This window comes from Ovis aries, chromosome 3 (assembly GCF_016772045.2).
Source record: "Ovis aries strain OAR_USU_Benz2616 breed Rambouillet chromosome 3, ARS-UI_Ramb_v3.0, whole genome shotgun sequence".
NCBI classification, from domain to species: domain Eukaryota; kingdom Metazoa; phylum Chordata; class Mammalia; order Artiodactyla; family Bovidae; genus Ovis; species Ovis aries.
This window is the reverse complement of record NC_056056.1, coordinates 146,468,984-146,476,873: the sequence shown is the minus strand read 5'-3', so window position 1 is coordinate 146,476,873 and position 7,890 is coordinate 146,468,984. Positions and strand designations below refer to the sequence as shown.

The following is a 7,890-nucleotide window of genomic DNA, read 5'->3' as shown; positions in this document are numbered from 1 at the left end:
TTCAGTGCTCAGCTTTCTTTATGGTTCAACTCTCAAAGCCATACATGACTACTTGAAAAACCATAGCTTTGACTAGATGGACTTTTGTCGGTAAAATTTTGTCTCTTCTTTATAATATGCTATCTAGGTTGGTCATATCTTCTCTTCCAAGAAGCAAGCGTCTTTTAGTTTCATGGTTGCAGTCACCACCTGCAGTGATTTTGGAGCCCATGATCTTAGTTTTTTGATTGCTGAGTTATAAGCCAGCTTCTTTCTCACTCTCCTCTTTCACTTTCATTAAGAGGCTCTTTAGTTCCTCTTTGCTTTCTGCCATGAGGGTGATGTTATCTGCATATCTGAGGTTATTGATATTTCTCCAGGCAATCTTGATTCCAGCTTGTGCTTTATCCAGTCTGGCATTTCGCATGATGTATTCTGCATATTAGTTAAATAAACAAGATGACAATATACAGCCTTGGCATGCTCCTTTCCCAATTTGGAACCAGTCCATTGTTCCATGTCGAGTCCTAACTGTTGCTTCTTGACCTGCATACAGGCTTCTCAAGATGCAAGTAAGGTTTTCTGGTACTCCTATCTCTTTAAGAATGTTCCACAGTTTGTTGTGACCCACAGAGTCAAAGGCTTTGGTGTAGTCAGTAAAACAGAAGTAGCAGATACTGCAGCAGATACTTGTGATGTATTTACATAACGTGGGAAAACATGTATTCCAGAAACAGCCATGGAGGTTTTATTCTCTGAGATGATAACCAATAACCTGGAGACAATTTGCTTTATCTGAAAATATATGAGGCACCTGTGACCAAATAGACCTCACCTAATAGTGTTCCCAAATTGTGCGTGTGCACACATTTCATTCATTGGCATGTTTACAATAGTAATATTTATCAAAGAAATGAAGGAATGAAACAATGAGGATAGAATAGAATTTTTAGTAATCTTTTCACTTTCAATTTCAACTTCCATGCTAACCTCAGCGCTCAGTAGTTTTCTTTGATACTCTGCTTTCTCACTGCTTAAATCTAGAGGAGGGTGTGCTAGAATTGATTGTGACTCAATATATGCTCAGGGATCAAAAGATGTTAGTACTGACTATGTACACTTTTTCTATAATATTTTACTACCTTAATTGTTTCCTGAGTCCCTCTTTAATAAGTTCAGTGGATTATTCTTACTTTATTCCCTAACACCTAACACAGGATGTGGCACAAATTAAGTGCTCAGTAAATGCAGTAAGTCATGAACAATTTGTCCAGTTCAATGACATAATTGGTATGGGTGCCTAGGTGAAGGCACAAGACTAATGGGAATATTATGTGGAAATACGAATGATGGGATCTTGAAATTTGCTATTGAATTTTAGTTATTTCTATTAGTGTTAAGAGGATTCTTGACATAAGAATCTTGTCTATTGTTCACTATAAATTATGTCTAAGATCCCTTCTGCTTTTCAAATAAATTAATTCCTCCATTTTCATGAGGAGAACATTTTATGAAGAATCTGGCTTAACAGTGATGACAATCTTAAATATGAAGCTAAGAGCCTACACTTGCTTAGCATTTTAATAACAATGTCATCTTCTCTACAGTTGTCCAGTGACCCATGCCCATCATAAGCTCTGAGAATGCGAGTTCTGTCATGCTCTGCACTAGTTAAGACAACTACTTAATTTAGGTGGATGAAGAACTTGGCTCTTTGCAGAAAGAAGGCAGCCTGTGAAGAAGAAGACTGTTTCCTTATATGGCATTAGAATAGGATGCCTCCTTACCCCCAATGTGACTTGTGATTTTCTATGATTATCCCTAATCTGAGCAATGGCTTGAATTCCAGGACTTTCTGACTCCCCCTAGACCAATGGCAGAGATAAAAGTGGGCAGAAAATGGTTTTACCATCCTCCTCCTTCACCTAAAAGGTAGACTTGGGATCATGTAGGTTTGAGTTGGCTTATCCATCCTCTGCTTCTCAGAGTTTGAGTACAAAAGAATCACAATCAGTAGAAAGGGAACAGATTGATTTATCAGTCTGGTGGTAATTGTTTGAAAATTTTTGCCATCAAATGAACTGCCCAAGGCAAGTCTCTTAAGCAGTTTAACCTTAATTGCCTTCCTTTAGTCTTTTTTTGAGAGGTGATTATTGCAACATTTTCCCTTCTAAAACATTGTTCCTACCAGGGGATATTTTGGAGTCTCCCTGCTCTATAGAATGAGATGTTCAACCTATTTCCCCTCAGGGAAACACTGCCATGTTACATTTAGGAATAAAAAAAGAAAAAGAAACTCGAAACAAAGTCTGCAAGATTTTTTCCTTTTCTTATGATTTTTTTTTTCCACGTAATTATATGTATTTTTCTATCTAGCTTCATTCGTTACCGAAGTTCGTGCCCCTCTATCTAGGCACTCACTCTTCCTAATATTTTGGCCTGTCAAATCTTCCAGAGCAGATGGTCCCTTCAGGAGAACCCTGGAAAGTATTGGGTGTCTGGTTCTGCCTGGTCCCTCCCTCCCTCTTGGGGTCTCAGATGACAAGTCAACAAACCAGTTTCCTCCTCTTAGGGGTCACGGATCCAGTGGCTGCTGGGTTTGGTTCCAGGGACTGCAGAGACCCGTGCGGTTGGGTCTAGCAGCAGCTACCCTGTTCCGCAGCAAGCCCTGGTCTTGGGGTGAGTGACATCCCATTTGACCAATCAGAGACGCGGCTTTCTCTCTAGCGCCCGCCCCACTTTCCTTGCCGCTCCAATAACCGCTCTAAAAGGCCCGGGTTCTGCTGTCAAGTAGCTGGGGTGGGCTCGGCCGAGGCGAGTAGGGGCGCCGGGTGGGGAGATGCGCTCCCAGGTGTTTGCGGCGGAAGTGGGAAACCTGTAGGTTATGGTCCAGCTGTGCCGCGCCGAGGCGAGCAGAAGCAGGGAACAGGTAGGAGGCAGGACTTTCCCTTCTTTGCAGACAGAATGAAGAATGCGTATTTTCCTGCGGCTGTTGCCTCCCTTCCCCTTCCCCCAGCCCCGCCCCGCCCTCGTCACCCCCCGATCTCCTGCGGTCTCCGCAGCTCTCGTTGAGAAGGATGGCAGGAAGGGCTGGGTGAAGGGAGTGTCGTACCGGGAAGGAAGGGTGCGGGCTCCGGGAGCCCGGGGTGACAGGCAGGGCAGGCGGCAGTGCCTTGGGAAAGGGGACCTAGCCCCCGGGTCTCCTCTCGTCAACTTTCCTCTCAGAGGCTGCGGCCGACACCGCGGGCGATGAGCCCAAGAGGTGCCAAGTCGACCGGGCGGGGGAGGGTCTGGGGGAGCAGACATGTCAGCAGCCGGTAACCCAGGTCTTCCTAAACTGAGATGAGCGTCTGCTCCTCCCCACGCCTGTCCGCTCCCGCTCGTTTCCTCTCTCCTACCTTGTCTCTAGACTAGCACAACCCTGAAAAACTGGGAATGGTTGCGCTGAGAGGAAAAGGGACTTGTTTTCTCCCTGGCCCTTGGGGAGTGGGGGGTTGGGGGAAAAAACCTGCAACTCGAGGGGCATTTTCCAATTAATTACATCTCCATTAAGAAGACATCAGTCCTTCTCCCCTATTTGCTGCAGACTTGAGGAGGGGAGAGGCAGGGAAGGCTTGGCCTCTTCTCTCCTAGCGTGGCGTTGTCTATCCTAGTTTTTAAAAGATGGGTTTATCCTGGGGGATTCCCAGAGAGTTAAGTAATTGTGCCAGGATGGGCTCCCAGGGGCTGCAAGGCAGCCTCCCTGGCTGACCACATCTGGGTAGTAGGTGTTGGCCCAGTGCCGGTTCCTGCTAGAGTCAGATTGCTGGAATCAGTAAGCAGAAGAACTGCAGAGAAATTGGGCGCTGCATCACTATCAGGGTCTGATGACACCCTGCTTTGAAAATTACTCAAACATTCTGGTGATGGGAAGAAGGAAGATGGGAGGAGCTGTAACCTCTCCTTATTTATTCATGCCCCATCCAGCATGGGCATTTGTACATATACTTGTGTGTGCCTATCTCCAAGGTGGAGCTATATATAGCTCCTGCACACCCAGCCCTGTTTGCCTGCTGCTGAGCAGGCTGGCTTGGCCTTCTGAAGCAATCTGGAAACACTGAGTGGGAGGGGAAAGAGGGAATCAAATTCTCCATTGGGGGAAAAGCCAGAGAAGATGCACTCAGACTGAGGAAACCTTGCATAAAATAATATTTTTGTGTTGCCCATGAAGATTAATATTTCCAAATATTATTTTGAATACATTCTTGGAATGCTAATTTATCTTCATCCATTTCCCTGCATTTTCAGCTTCACAGTGTAGCTTATCAGCATGAAATGTAGCATACATATCAAATAAATATGAATCATATCTGGGATGCTTGTGTCTGTATCTTGATTGTTTGATGGTAAATTTATTTGGTAAGTTGTAGTTGACAGTATTTGGAATCTGGAGGAATTGACCCATGCATTTTATAGGATATAAAGCTAAGGGACCTTTAGAACCTCAGAAGGTAATTTTGATATATTTTTTGTACAAATTTTACTTATAGATTTGATATTTAAACTTTTGCTGTTGTTTTATGTCAAGTCTATTTGCACTACATGGACTTTCTTTGCATTTATTTCCCCATTGCCTGGAATTATTTAATTTTGGTGATAACCTTTCCATTTTCTTAGATGAGAAAACTAAGATTTTGAGGACAGAAATAATTTGTTTAAAATCTTCCCCAAATCCACTATTTCCACCCTAACATTCGAAAACCTACTGTGAATTAATTGCATAGCAGTTTGCCATCAAACAGAATACTTCAGTGTCCCATGGTTTTTGGTCCTGGTAACAAAACTTGATCAATATTGATATCACTAACAGTATAGGCCAAGGTTGGATGGGAGGGCATATTGGCAGGAGAATGGATACATGTATATGTGTAGCTGAGTCCCTTTGCTGTCCCACCTGAAACTATCACAGCATTGTTAATCAGCTACACGGCAATATAAAATAAAAAGTTAAAGAAAAACAGTATAGGCCAAGGTTATTCAGTTAATCAGACACTAAGTATCATTTGATTGATTTAATTTTTTATTATTTGTATATCTGATTTGTCTTCTAATTAGGCAGTATGTACTTTGTAGAAAAAGATCAAAACCCCTATTTGTGTATACATCAAGATGAACACAGTTCTAAGGAGGCTTAAAGATTCTTACTGAGGAAATATCATCATAAGAAATTGTTTGGATGAGTGCAGCAGTGGTTTGGGGTAATCTATTAATTGATAGAAGGCTCTGTGTTGGGAACTAATTTTGGAAACTTCCTTTGGCTCCATTATTCTCTCCATGGGGAGGAATGAATGACATGAGGCATTTCTATATCCTTCCACAGAATGATTCTATTTTCCAGTAGAGGTTATGAAGATGTACATTGTTACTCTATGGATTCTCTGATATCTTCTTCCCCTTGAGACAAAGTTGAAAAATAGATAATCCGTATTTCTCCACGCAAAACATGCCATCCCACATGCCTTATTAAAAAAGAGATCAACAAGGTCCATCCATTTCTAATGATAAATTGGCCATGGCCTGTGTCATATCTAGAACTTATCCCCTCTAAGTCATCAGTAAGTCCTTCCTCAAGTCCAGTCTTCAGTTTTTTTTAGTGGTGCATTCATCTTATTCCCTTTTAATCTGCCATTTCTGCCATATTGTCCATCTCCTCCTTGAAATTGAGACAATAGCTACTAGAAGAAGAAATACTGTTTATAGTAATTATACTGTATTTAGAGAAAACAATTTTTTTTTTTTGCTTTTCCACCATTAATAATCATCATCCACTGGCTTTTTAGCAAAGGATACTGCAGTTTTCTAGGCTTTTCTGATTTGTAATCAGTTTTTTTTTTCTTTTGTCTACTTCCAGATGCCCACCATCTATTCAGTAATTAATTTATTTCATTTCTATTCTCAATCTAATTTGTATTTTTCTGCTTTCCTTAATGCCAGTTTCATCTGTCATTGCATGACTCCATTAGTGCAGTTATCAAATATCCCTGTGTATAAGTTTCTCTGCTTAAACCTGAGATGCCAAATATTATTATTGATATAATGTATTTTTAATGTTCCTTATTGATTCAACTCTGCTTTGAATCTTTCACTGTGCTTTTACTTTGTATCTTGAAGAGCACTGGCTTTGGAGCAAGAATATGTGGGTTCAGATCCTTAGAACAGGAAATAGCAGTTGTATGAACTTGGAAATATAGCAGGTGGAGGATGGGACATTATTTCACTATGGTTGTCTGAATGACTTACCGTATAAAATTGTATTTGAAAGAATATTCATTTAGTATTAAATTTAAATGTTAAATGATAGCTTTTTATAGTTATAAGGAAATACAGAATCATTCAAGAAAAATTGGAAATAAAGATAGTCTCATCATGCACAGAGATCTACTATCAACCTTCTAGTTTTATTTTTATGAATATGCATACATGTTTTAAATTTATAGATCTGAATTTACAGTGAATATGCATTTTGGCATTCAGCTTTTTTCTACCATAACAACACACCATAAATATTCATTTATTTCATTTAATATTCTTACTGGCCATGTTCTTTTATGGCTGCCAGTTTTTGTTTGTTTGTTTTTTTTGTAACAAAGCCTTTAGATAGTTTCATTTTTCACACTTGCGGAACTAAACATAGATACTCATTAGTCTTTACCTTTCAGATCATTTCTGTCCTATAACTTCTTAGATGTTATTGGATCAAATGTATAAATATTTCCAGACTCTGAATGCTAATTCCTAAATTGCTGTTACAAAAAAAAAAAAAAAAAAAAAGGTGCACAAATTGATACTCAGTTTAAACTGATTGACTGTAATCTCATTAACACTTGTTATTATGGTTAAAACAACTGTGACTATTTCGTAGTCAAAATTATATATCTGGTCATTCTTTGAGTTGTGTCTCTATGATTTTGAATGAGTTTGACATATTTTCATTTCTCAAACCTATATCTTCTCTTTGTATTTCTTTATTTGTGGATTTTACTTGACTATTTCTCTATTGGAATATTCATAGTTTCTTCATATAATAACAAATCTGATATAAACTGTGAAATTTTTCCTCACCCTGTTTTTTTCCCCTTTCTTCTTTTATGTTGAACATGCAGAAATTTATAACCTTACTGTAATGTAATCTATAAATCTATTTGCAGTGATATTTTTCATCACTTTAAGGCCCATAAAACTTTCTGCTACCTGCAAAGAATTGAATATAACAACATGCATTTGAGAGTGCTTTTGCTGAAATTTTTCCTTCTTTGAAGTGGGATTTGGCTTATGTATATCATGTATCTCTGTGTGAAATGGCTCTTGGGGATGTATAAAATACACTCACAGTCTATATTGATATCCCATTATTATTTATGTGGCTTTCCCATGAAGTGAATAGTACCTTAATTCTTTCTGAGCTACTGTTGTCCATTTCAAAAGTGCCACAGGGCAGAATGGACTATGGAAGATATTAATGACCAGGTTACTCAGCCAGATAAGGGCACATTGTTTGCACAATTATCTGAATGACTCAGACACTAAATCTGCTTTTGCCAGGATTATCCAGATGGTCCTTAATTCACTGGATAATTGCTCACCCCTGCACTTGATTTTGATGATGTAGACTTGACTCTGCCATTGCTTTTCCTACATTGTTTTGTTGGTTGCTATTCTCTAGGTGCTTAGGGTTTGTCACATTCATTTCTTTTCCTCAGAGGCGTTTTCTAAGGTCCTTGAAAGGACACATTTTAGAATTATTCAGAGCTTTGCTTGAGACCTAGCTCAGCCACTTACAAACTGTGTGATTCAGGGCAAGGTATTTAGTTTCTTTAAACCTTTGTTTCCTATGTAGGAAATGAGGATATTCTGAGCATGTTCAGACTTCAG

General features: G+C 39.6%; 1 protein-coding gene across 4 annotated transcripts in view; it reads left to right on the top strand.

The window, feature by feature from the left end:
* Window positions 1-2,768: 2,768 nt before the first annotated feature.
* Window positions 2,769-7,890, top strand: part of CNTN1 (contactin 1) — a 417,338-nt gene continuing 412,216 nt past the window's right edge. For all 4 annotated transcript variants that reach the window (XM_042246873.2, XM_060412756.1, XM_060412755.1 and 1 more), the window contains exon 1: window positions 2,769-2,908. The gene's annotated coding sequence lies outside the window, so the exon portion shown is untranslated. The remainder of the gene's footprint in view (window positions 2,909-7,890) is intronic.